We start from the raw sequence: 13259 nt of genomic DNA, 5'->3' as shown, positions 1-13259 counted from the left end.
TAATTAAAGTTTGTAGGAAAAGGGGAAGATTTTTTTTCTTCATTCTGCTTCTTTTCATTCAAAGTGGAAGATTTTAAGTGGCTCTAGAGCCACATGTGGCTCTTTTATGTCTAAATTTGAAATATGATTCCCCAGAAAACCATTAAAAAGGGAAACTTTGACCTGACAATTATTCATTGCAATTTGTGTCCCACACTTATACAGCAGGCTTTAAATGTCAAACTTAACCCTGTAACACCTGTTGTATCATATTTGATACATACTGTTATTTTGTTTAGGTATGTTTATTGACCAAACTTCACATATGACACAGACATCAAAGATTTAGAAGATCATATATGAGGAGTTTGTGTTTTTTTCTTTTTCTTTTTATTAAGGTGGCTGTATTAGCCAATAGACAAACATATCAAACAAACTAACTCACACAAGAACACCCACAACACCTGAAATCAGCCTCCCATACTTTTATGATACCTCAATCTAATCATGATGCTCAATAAATGACTCAAAAAAAAAAAAACAAAAAAAACCCCAACAACTTCTGAATACAATCTGATAAATCATAAAAATGCCCTCAAGTGGATTATCAGTTATCAAAATCACCTAATGAATGAAATGAGATTCTAAAAATATTTTTGTTTTATTTAATGGAAATTTGGATTTTTTTTTATTTTAGTAGAAAGTTATATAAACATTTCAGTTTCAAAAAAGAGAAATTTCTGGCTATTATTTGTGTTTTCCAGCATTAAGGGGTTGTCAACCTTCATTTTTTTGTCTGTATATTTTCATTGCCCCTATTTGCAATTTTTGCCCAATCTTTTCCCTTCTTTTGCCACTTTTTGCCAATTTAAGGTGCCTCTTGCCATTATATGTCACTTTTCCCAATCCCCCCACCTTGCTGCTTCTTTTTGCCGGTTTTGGTCACTTTTCACTCATTTTCCTCCCCCTTTTTGATGCTTTTTTTCCAATTTGAGTCATTTTTCACGTATACTTCTCTGCCTTTTTGCTACTTTCTACCAATTTTAGTCACTTTTCACTCCTTTTTTATGCCACCTTTTTGCCACTTTCTTTTTTTAACATTATTGCCACCATTTTTTTTGACATGTCTTACCCATTTCTGCCTCTTTTTCTCCACATTTTTGCCACTTCTCACCCAATGTATGCCATTCATTTCCTTTATTTGTAATTTTTTTGCCCATCTTTTCCCTTCTTTGGCCACTTTTTGCCAATTTAAAGTGCATCTTGCCACTATATATCACTTTTCCCAATCCCCCCACCGTTTTGCCGCTTTTTTAACATTACTTCCATTTTTTTTTTTGTCATGTCTCACCCATTTCTGCCTCTTTTTCTCTACATTTTTGCCACTCTTCACCCAGTCTCTGCCATTTTCTGCCTATTTTAACCCTGTTCACCCATTTTTGGCCAGTTTTTTTTGCAGCTTTTTCACCTATTTTGCCAGCTTCAACTTATTTTTATTGCCCCCTTCCCCCACTTTTCGCTACTTAGATTGTGAATCTTGCAAAGGTAATTTTTTTTAAACAATTTTGATCTTTGGTCGAGCAGTAACACTGTTTTATAGAATATAAACACAATTATATTCATGTTGTAATATGCTCACAGTTTTTTTGCATTCAACAAATAAACAAACAAACACTACAACACTGCCCTTAAGATCTTACCATTAAAAAAGCATGCTAAAAGCTAAACGTCTGGCCAGATTCTATGTGTCATCATGCAGATCCATCTTTCAAAGCTCAAGTCTGATGTGATTATGCCAGGTCTGAGAATGGACCAATCAGTGTCTCTGAGGAGAATGAGGCGGTAGCTACAGCAGGGTTTACTTTTACAGGAAGCTGGTGGCAATGGCTGCCGTCTGTTTAGGGATAAGCCAGACCGTCGTGATAGCACAGTGGCAGTTCTATCAGAATTGGGCGTCATGTCTTTAAATATAGAGAGCAAAGAACCAGATCAGGGACCCGGTCACAGGGGCATTAGGCTAAGCAAGTCAACTCAGACATCACCCTCCCCAGCAACATGTTCTAGCTCTTCCTGAGGTGTTCCCAATCCAGATGGGATAAATTATCCCTCCAGCAAGTCCTGGGTCTACCCTTGGGTCTCCACCCAGTTGGGCCTCTGAGCGACCTCCACAGAGAGGCGACCAGGAGGCATTCTTCTCAGATGTCCAAACCAAGCGAAGAAGCAGCGGCTCCACTTTGAGCTGTCCAAATCCAGCTACCCTCCTTAAGAATCTCATTTTGATCACTTAAAGGGGACATGTTTTACCCTTTTAAGACAAGCTCATATTGGTCTCAGAGGTCCCCAAAACATGCCTGTGAAGTCTGTTGCTCATAAAAAAAGAAAAAAACAACACTACAGTATTGGATTTATGCATGTCTAAAACTCCTCTGTTTTAGCCCTGCTCAGAACTAGCTGTTTCTGTGTTTGTGGCTTTAAGTGTTACTGAGCTGTCTGGCTCCGCCCCTGACTCCACCCCTCTCTGAAATGGATGTGGCTTAATGAATGTGGCTCTCAGGAGAGGAGGGCAGAACTATCTACCAAGCCAACCAACCCTGGGGCAGGCCAGGGGCACATATTTTTACTAGAAAAGCCTGAAGTGTTTTTTGCATAATGTGTCCCCTCAAAACTCGGGATCTCATTCTTTCATTACCCAGAGTTTATCACCATGGATGAGGGTTGGGATGAAGATCAACCAGTAAATGGCCTTCTGGCCTTCATCCCTCTTCCCCACTGTGATCTGGTGCAATGTCTGTGGTACTGCAGATGTTGCACCACTCCGCCTGTCAATGTCACGGTTCACTCTACCTTCACTCTTGAACCAGATCCTCAGAGAGGAAGGATTCACTCCCCACTTGGAGGGAGCAATCCACCATGGCCTCAGACTTGAAGGGCTGACCCTCATCCTAACTGCTTTACACTCGGCTACAAACAGCTCCAATGCCTTCTGGAGATCCCCAGCAAGAGAAGCCAACAGAACCACATTGTCTGCAATAAGCAGAAATGAATGTTGAGGTCCCCGAACCTAAAACCTTCTTTAAGCCCGTCTCTTAATGAAAATATACTCAGAATGTCTTAGGACTGGGTGGTTCAATTGATCTCCTGCCAGGTTGAAAAAAACCCCAAATTAGTGATAGCTAATTACAGGCTCAACTACGCTTGTTCAGTATACCAGTACTAAATTGGTACCGGGGTACTGAGGCATTTAAAACGGTACTATACCGTCCTTGGATGAGACCGGTACTTTTTTTTTTTTCTTACGTCGCCGCGTAACGTCACCGCATTGTAATTCGAGCCGAGGTGAGCAAGACGGAGCAAGCAGTTGAGCCTTAACCCTTAAGGACGGCCATTGTCGTATAAAAAGTGCATGGTTTATAAAAACATTAAAAACTTTTGAACCATACGTGTCAGTCGCTTGCCGTTTTTTCCTGTGAAAGCTGACGGTTTCGCCGTTCATTTGCTACCCTGGATGTCCTTGTAGCTCTAAAGGACGGCGTTCTAACAAGCCTGGAACTTCGGTGACTTTTCCGGGTCTTTAAAGATTAAATCCACTGCGTTGGATTTAATCTTTAAATCGTGTTTTGATTATCTTCCACGGATGCCGCCATCTTTGTTTTGGGCAGTGAGGTCATTTTGTCATGCAAAGCATCTTGGGAGGATTTTCAACCAATCAGCAGGTGGTGCTTCTCACATCATGCTGTCTGTAACTGCGCCTGCGTAAATGGTTGAGTATTTAAAATAATAATGATGGTAATAATATTAGCTTTTAGCTTTTTAAACCTTAAATCCCACACAAAGAAAATATCTGTTCTTTTGGTTTGTTTGCAGTTTTTTCTGTATCCTAAAACATTGACAGAAACAAACAACAACATGTTATGTTTTTTAACACATTCATTTCTTTTACTGATGCATGGTTATAGTTCTAAAATTTTCTATAAAAATAAAGTCAATAATGACATTTTTTGTGTTCTCTTTTTATTTGGAAAAGTATCAAAAAGTATCGAAATACATGTTGGTACCGGTATCGATACCAAAATGTTGATATCGTGACAACACTTGGCTCAACGTTGCTGGCTAACACATTACTTTATCACATTGTGTGACCTTCCACTATGTCTGCTAGAAAAGTGAAAATGATTTGTCTGTCTTTGTCTAGGTTGTTGAAGAGATTGTAAACGGAGAATCACTTTCAACACAAACAATTAGTGAGAGGACGGGACTGGACTTCAGCTCATGCAGGGCCTCAGGTTGGCCAGATTTAGATTTTTTCACTGTTTTCAATGTCATATTTCTTTTGTAATAGCTGTTAGCTGGTAACTTTTTAACACGATAAAACCCTCCTTTCACTTAGATGGAAGCGTTCTGAGGCTGGGCAAGTCCGCAGTGATCAACTGCAAACAAGAATCCTGCAAGATTGATGGATCAAAGAGCATATCTATACTATGTGGGCCGGACGATGTCTGTATTAACAAGTAAATGATCCAAAGAGCAATGCTCTATTTTGCAGAAATTGGTAGGGTTCAATCGTTATTCACTGGTGTGACCATGAAACCAAACACATCTGGGTCACACTAAGCAGTTGTCCTCCACCGTGGAAACCCCAGACAATACATTTGGTTAACAGTTTGGTTAAAAAACTGGCTTCTAGAATGATTTCTTGAAACATTTCAATACTATAGCTCCTATCTTGATATATTTTTCAGAACTGACCTATGGCTAAGCCACGCCCCCTCCACTCACTCGGACCAACAATGAACATTCAGTGACAGGCGCTATGGCAGGTGTAACTGTAGGAAAGATTTCACAGGAGGCCATTGATGATTCTTGGAGACAGAAAGATCACATATCATCTAGAAGTCACCAAAAGGGTCTAAACTACGCACTAGAGGGACATATTAATCATTTTATTGTTGAGAAAGTCGATAAAAAGCTTCAGTTACAAGCCCAAACTTACAGGTCCCAGTGCAAACGCAATAAACCGCGTCTCGTTGCCATCACAATCTCAGACCACAAGATAGAGGATCAGCATCAAAGTGCCACTGAAGTTAAGGTTTTTGGCTCAGAATATGACACAAATATAGCTGCCTTTTTACCATCTTTACCAGTTTAGTTTGGTGGTGCAGTATTTACATTGAATCATTCAGCATAACGTTTGCCAACCTTTGTTATCTCGGCTTTTACAGATAAGTGAATGAAGCTAAGCTCCAGAAGCTAACGTTAGTTTAACTAGAGCCCTTTGGACAACAGCTAACAATGATGTACCACCACCAAAGAATAAAAACTAGAACGAAATAGGCCAATGAACTCCCAACAAACAACGCGACACAACGAACACCGCAGCTAGGAGCTAACGTTAGGCTAACTTTAGCTAACGTGAGAGATGTTAAAGATAACTTTATATTTCTTTCCAGCAAAGTCACAATATGCTGCCTCAAATACGATGTTGACTTACCTTAGAGCAGATGTTAATTTTATTCACGTAGATGTTGTGGTCTACCGCACAATTATATCCAAAGAAGATACTTTTCTCGGTTGAGATGTGGCGTAGGAAAGGGTAAAAAATACACCCCGTCGCCCAGCCTCTCAGGATACCTTGTGTTGGAGTCACATGTACCCCACGAACATGGTTTGACCATTTTTAAACTTAAAATCTCAAAAAAACCCTCATAAAACCGAACGAAAACTGACTTTCTGCACTGCATTTTAAAGGTGCAGTGTGTAATATTTAGCCTAGTAGCATTTAGCAAAACAAGCTTGGTTAAAATGAAACATAACATTTATATGTAGATTGATCTGAATTAGTGTTGACATCTGATAACACATTTTTTAAATCTGTTTTTCCAAATAACTCAGAATAAGCCTTTTATTCATACATAGAGAGGGTCCCCTTCAAGGACGCCGCCGTCTTGGATTTTTGCATTTTGCCTGTGTCTATGGCACCACAGAAGGAATCAGATGTCAGATCTATCATATATATATATCTCAGATGTCACACAGTTTTAAAGACTGTAAGTCTTTGACTTTTCCTAAAAGTTTGCTTTATAGCACCTAGAAAAATCTTTGCCTATACCCAAATTTTGTTAATGGAGATTTATATCTAGAATCACCTTGAAGGTCAAATTCACATCATAAGAAAGCCTTGATTTTCCCACTGCTTTATTTCACACCAAAAAAAAAAAAAAATGGATGGCCAATGGAAATACGGTCCCTCTATTGCAGCAATGCCTAATCAGAAGTTGATAGAACAACCTTCAACATGGATACAGCAGGGAAAAAAAAGACATTTACCATTGATTAATGTCAAAAGGTAATCTCAGTGCTTTTAATAAGAAGAATCCGGTGATGAGGAAGTTTCGGGATCAGCAATCAGTCCAAACACGATCTTCTATGTGACGGATCATCTTCCAAAGTGATCTAGTCACCATCTGTGGTTAAAAAACTGTTTTATTTAGGACTGATGAGTGCTATTTGTGAAAATCAATGCACTTTAATGACAGGTAAATTCGACCCGTTGGCTGTTTTAGGTATGTAGAGATCCATGGTGGCTCTAGTGTAAAATATATTCAAATAAACATAAAATATAAAATGAAGGGGGTCAAATTATGAAGCTCCATAGTGCCGGTGGGCACTGTTAAACTCCATGTCTTAAAGACAAAACATCCTCTGTTTCAGTTTTGCATCTGATTATTAAGGCATTAATTTTGGAGTACCACAAGGCTCAGTCCTTGGCTCACTGCCATTCAGTCCTTTCAAGTTTCCCTATGAGTTCCAACATAAAGAAACAGAATGGCCCTAATTGATGAAATTTGCACAGAAACCCACCAGATTTGGGTCATTTAGAAATCATATTTGGCCCACGTTCCAACCGGCCTCACCCTGTGAGTTTATGACACGGGGTGAGGGGTCGTGTACTCACATGTCTACAGTCGCCATGGTTTGTCTTATGCAGTTCTCTATGGAGTTTACTCCTCGGTAGCAGCTACGCCATGTGTTTTGTTGCTCTGATTGGCCCTGATTCTGGAGACTGGAGACCCCCTCTCAGTGTCTTGCAAACCCCAAGGTTGAGAACTTCTGCTGTAGATAACCTATTTAGACACACTGATTAGAAAACAAATGGATGTCACAGATTTTTTTTATCAACAATTAAAGAAAAAAAAAAAGATTGTAGGCCCCTTAAAGCAGAGGCAGGAGTTTGTATCCTTTTCATCATCATTTCTCCTGCAGCACCTTCAGTGCATTAAATCTATTGCTTTTTCTTTAATATGGTTTGTTTGTATGTGAGTGGCTCATATCTATCTGTTTTTTTTCTTTATCTCCAGCCAATGTCAGGTTAAATTATCCTGCACCTTAACTGGACCCACCGTGATTGATGTTAAGGGCAGGATTGCCACCATCAAGGACCGGTGTAGATACTCTCTGTTGTCATCTAGTTTTTTCACTGACCTGTTCGTGTATGCCACCTACACGGAACGTGGTCGTAAGGACGTCAGCTTTCTGGATACAATACAGATATACGTGTCAGGGACAGGGTACTTCATTGAGCAAGGTGGAGCTGTTAAGGTAAGTCGCATTATTTTTGTTCTCTTGTCTGCTGATTTTATAGTCTGTCACTTAAAGCGCAAAAAATCAAGATACCTATTCCAACAAGGGAAAGAAAAAAAGAAATCCTCAGGATACACTGTAAGGAAATTCTCTTTAGTCACCACCAGGATGTGTGTTTTCCTGTTTTCTTTAACCTCCTAAGGCATGCACATATGAGGACATTACATTCTAGCTCTCCTACAACATAGTGATCATTTCTAACAGTAGAGTTTTTGAGGTAGTTGCCTGGAAGTTAAAACAATTCACTTAAAACACTGAGCAGATTTACTGTGGGATTTTTTGAAATTTTCATGGATATTTTTGGGCGTTTCTTTGGATGTTTGTTGCCAAGAATTTGCATGACAAAGTGGGAACATTTTTTGGTGTTGTAGGGGTTGTTTTCCTGGAAATTATCAGGTGTTTTGGAGAATTTTATTACAATTTTGAAGGGGTATTTGCCTTAAATTTTTCAGTATTCTCAAGGAAATTTGGGAAGTATATTTTTAAAATTTTGGTTATTTGATTGGTCATTGGGAGGAGAGGTGTCCTTTGGAAATTTCAGGGAATTTTACAGGATGTTTGGATGAATTTTTGGAACTTAATATATTTGTACATTTGGGGAGCTTGTTGGCTTTGAGATTTTTTTTTTCTTTTAAATTTTAGGAATTTACATGGAATCTTTTGGAAATTCTTGCTAATATGTAGACTTTTAAATAAATTTCACTGAAACATTTCAGGTATATTTGTAGAAAATTTGGGGTACCTTTTGTAGGATATTTTGAAATTTTTCTGTGAAATTTGGGTGAATTTGTGTTGACATTAAACACTTTTGGTCAAAACAAATTCCTGTTTAAAGACAAGAATGAGCTTTTAATTGTATCCCAGGTAATTGGAAAGAAATAAAAATGCTTTGCAAACAAAAGTTCAGGTCTCAGGAGGTTAAATACAGCATTTCAGAATTGCTCTATCCTTATTTTTTAACATTCAACTTTGCAGGCTTTTGAGTATTTAGTCTTATTTTGGTTTCATTCAGTCTTCTTCTAATAGAAGTCCGTGACAGGGAACATCCCATCATTTTTATCGACATGAGGCCTGTTGAGCTAGTCGCAAAAACTATGAATACTGGTGTTTTCTTTGGGATCATGAAAAATACATAGGTTTTGCTTTATTTCAAAAATGTAAACCCATTTTCTCAAAAACAGATTTACTTTTTTTGGTGATGTAAACAATGTGGATGAGCACACTGAACTAAACCATTTGGAAAGTAATGTCAGACTTCATAGCTAAGGCACGATGTGCACAAATGTGAGGACACCAGAGATTCAAGTAGAAGAAAACGAGAACGCTTCAATGGATAAAGACCAAAAAAAAATTGCGGAAGAAGGAAAAAATGGGTTAAAAGTGGCAAAATTGGCTTAAATTGTCAACAATTTGGCTCAAACTGGCAAGAATGGGCAATTACAATATCAAAGAGAGGCACAAACTGGTTAAAAGTGGCTATAATAATATATATTATATATATTTATTTATAGATAATTTTACAGAATTTCTATTAAAGTTTAAAGTGATTGAATTCTATGATATTTTGTTTTTATACTTTGGGAAATTTGAAAAGTTGTTCCATGGAAATTTAGAGAATAAGAAGCATTTTGGGAGTTGAACTGGAAGATTTCGGAAAATTGCTTTGATTTTTGTGTCTGCTTTGTTTTGTTTTTGCCTTTTTGTAGGAATTTGGGGTGTTTTTTTTTTATTGGATTGGGAATTTGGGGAGCCACTGCAGGGGTTTGAAATTTTCAATCACTGTCATGGATTTTGAAACATTTATTTGTATCAGGTTTTTTGGTAAGAATTTTCTTGAATTTATAGGGTGGATTTTCTTGATTTTTTTTTTTCAGAAATTTGCGTAAGAATTTTAGTGGGGGATGTTTATTGGAATGAAAGTTTCACTGAAGATTGGATAAATTATATGAATAAATTTTGGGGTCATTTTCATGGTATGCTTCACAAATATGTTAAATAAAATAACCAAAAAGAATTAGCTAAATTCTTTGACAGTTTGGGGAATTTGTTTGTATTTTGGAAAGTGACATTTCCTATAGATTCCTGTTCAAAGACGAGGCTGACGTCACACTTGACATGCCACAGAAAAGTGGGAGGAACTAAAGATGCTTTCCAAACAAAGGCTCAGGTCTCAGGAGGTGAAATCCCCCTGGCTTATCTGTAGCACAGCACAGCTGATGCTGGAACTTCAGGGTTTTACCAGAGCCTCTTTGTTAGTTTCTGGTCTTTCTGAAACTGCTTTTTGGTGAGTAAGTAAACTAAAAAATTTCAGACAAGCTCACAAAAATTTCTGAAATATATTTTGGGGTGGGGGGTTGGAGCTACATTGAATTTCAAGGTCAAATGACAGTGGATCTAAAATCTTTGTATTTTTTGCTCAGGGACATCAGTCAGCTCTTGTCATTCTAGTTAACTCATTGTCTCCTTTACTTTCTTTTGAGCAGCGGGGTGGCAACGAGCTCAACATCCCAGAATCTGGCCTTACAGTGGGCAAACTGACACTTAACAAGCTTGAGTCTGGAGTCGTTGCCATCATTTCTGACAGAGGATATACTGTTACCATCAGCTTTGATGGCATTGCTGCTCAAATCTTCATCCAGGGTAGGGAAACCAATCATGGATCCACTCTCAGACTGTGGTTGTTTAAGAAAAGCACAGTGTAGAGTTGTTTATTCTCTGAAATGTATTTATTATTTAGTCATGTTTAGTATTTGTATGCAGAATTTTCTTAGCTAAAAATGAAAATGTGTTAATCGTTGCGGTGTGTAATACTCAGCCATTAGTGGGACAAACTTGGTAAAAATCAATATAATTTACAGTGCTTAACAAATGTATTAGACCACCCTAACCCTAACCAAAGTAAGGTTTATGCCACAGCTGCCCTAAATTAACAGCATTGGTAATTACCAAAATCACTTTTTATGTTTCTGCAATGGTTAATACACCAATATGTAGAAGCTCTTTAACCCAAATGATATTTTTAATGCTAAAATAGAATTATTATTGTTATCCATGAATTTTCAAATTTACTGATTTACAAAAAGACTGAAAAAATAGTAAAGCACATTATCATTTCTTGATTAATATGTCAAATTAAAGTTATTTACTTGCATTCCTGAAGAGAAAAATGAGTTTTAGTGGTTGAATGTTATGCTTGATTAATTTCCGACTTCTCAGAGAAGCCCAGTGAGCCGGCTCAAATTTGGGTGAATTCAGTTTGAAATTCCTCATTCCTGTTCAAAATGGTAAAACGTGGAGAGCTGACTGAAAGTGAAAGAGTCCGCATTAAAGGACTTCATGATGCTGGATGGTCTCTGAGACAAATATGACAGGTGGTCTGATACATTTGTTAAGCTCTGTATATCGTAAATATATCAGTAGGTCATTTTAAGTTTAACTTAGCTCCTCTATGTTTGGAGTAGCACAGTAATGAAGCTTTTTGCTTGCATTTATCTATTGAATTTAAAAAAAAAAGACAATTTTTGGTGTTTAACTTTTGGTTTAGCAAAGTAGCCTCTTTAGCATATGCCGTATATTAAATCAGCAGTCCTTTATTTTGTTGAACCAAGAGGCATTCACTTTTAAATGTTACACCCATCATTTGGCCTTTCAGCAACATGTTGATGACATAATCTCACAACAAAACAGTTATTTATTGATAAAGAGGGAGAAAGGGACAAGAGAGACCTGGTCTGATCAACATTTTGTCTTGTCATATCCAGGACCGGGACAAAAGAACCTAGGGTTGACACGGCTTTGTGCCAATGCGCGGTCAAGTTTGGGAACTGTCAGGATTTCTGGCAGCGGGTGAGTCCTCAAACACTATTTTTGTGTCTCTAAAGGTGCATCCAAAGACTCCTTAGTTGCATTCATGCGTCTCTCACTTAAGCTCCTCACGTCTTATTTCTCTCAAGGTGGGGATTTCCTACAGTTTTCCAAGATTAAATCAACCAAATTTAGCAATGTTTTGACCCGCAATTGATGTATTGACATGCATTTATTCTATTTAATTTATTCATTCCATTGAAACCAAACCATTTGCCCTATTTGTGCAGGATTAGTATTACCTAGGAAAGTGGTTTTCAAGCTTTTTTTTATACCCAAGGCCTAAGGCTAAGCTAAAATCTCAAGGCACACCATTTTCATATGGGTAAAAAATAGACTCTTTAGATAATGGTAGAGTCGAGGCCGCCCACAAGGGGGGAGAAAGGGAAGAGCTTTCTGTGTCCAAACCAACAGGGGGATTATGGAGGTGAGCAAAACCATGGCCCACTCTTAAGTTAAGCTGTAATAACCATTCTACATAACCCACATAATAATGACTCTTATCAAAGCAACCAAAAATACAAACATTTTTACACCCATTTTAACCACATTAGACAATTTGATATGCCCATTTTTGCCAGTTTAACCCATTTTTTCCCACCTCTTAACATCATTTCTCCATCTTTCCCATCAATTTCTGCCACATTTAAGCTAATATTACCACTGTTAACCAGTTTTACCACTTTATATGCCTTTTTTGTCTGTTTTTGCCAATTTTATCAAACATTCCCCCCTTCTAATCAATTTCTGCTACTTTTAAAATCTCATTTCACCATCAAACTTTTCAACTTCAGACACAAGTCTGCTGCTTTTAAAGCCATCAGTGTTCAGATTCACTTACAATAAACACTGTCCATACATCACTTTTCCCATTTCCCCTCACCTTTTTGCTGCTTTTTGACAATTTTAATCCCTTTTCTCATTTTCACCCACATTTTTACTGTTTTTTTCCCCCCAATTTTAGTCACTTTTCACTCATTTTACCTCAACTTTTTACTGTTTATCAATTTTTGTCACTTTTCACTTGTTTTTTTTTTCTGCCACACTTTTGTCGCCTTTTTTTTTTTTCTTTTTTTTTTTAACCATTATTGCCACATGTACGCACTTTATTTGGTCACGCCTCATCCATTTCTGACACTTTTTCCTCCACATATTTTGTCATTTTTCACCCAGTTTTTGCCTTTTTCTTCCTATTTTACCCCCATTCACCCATTTTTGGCCCCTTTCTTTGCAGCTTTTTCACCTATTTTGCCAGGTTCAACTTATTTTCATTGCCACTTACCCACTTTTCACCACATAGATTGTGGCTCTTTCAAAGGTATTATGCAATAATTTGGCTCTTTGGCTGAGCAGGGGTAAGTGAGACTGATGTAGAGCTTTTGGACATCTTGCTCCTTCTGCCACACTTTTCTTTCAAGCATCAACCCACTGACATTGACACCCCCCAACATGAAACCCTAATTAAAGAGACTTGAGGTGCACCTTCAGACTGGTTGTAGTTATGTATGGGTGAAAGCAGCAGAGGGGTCCTAAGGTCATTTTGTTTTTCTTGCTTCCTAGCTGTGACAAGATTTACACCCAGGATCCAGACCCGTCCATAAAGTGTGACACAGTGATGCAGCAGTGAGCAACAATCTCAAACAGATTAACCACCATTTTTTGGTCACACTTTTTGCATCAGATGTCTTTTGTTAGGATTTATGCCCAGTTTTTTGAAACGTCACTGACTCTGTCTTTTATTCCTGTGAACAGATGTAATGTCCTGAAGACAGACCAGT

Source organism: Cheilinus undulatus, linkage group 22, assembly GCF_018320785.1.
Source record: "Cheilinus undulatus linkage group 22, ASM1832078v1, whole genome shotgun sequence".
Taxonomy (NCBI): domain Eukaryota; kingdom Metazoa; phylum Chordata; class Actinopteri; order Labriformes; family Labridae; genus Cheilinus; species Cheilinus undulatus.
This window is presented reverse-complemented; position numbering follows the sequence as displayed.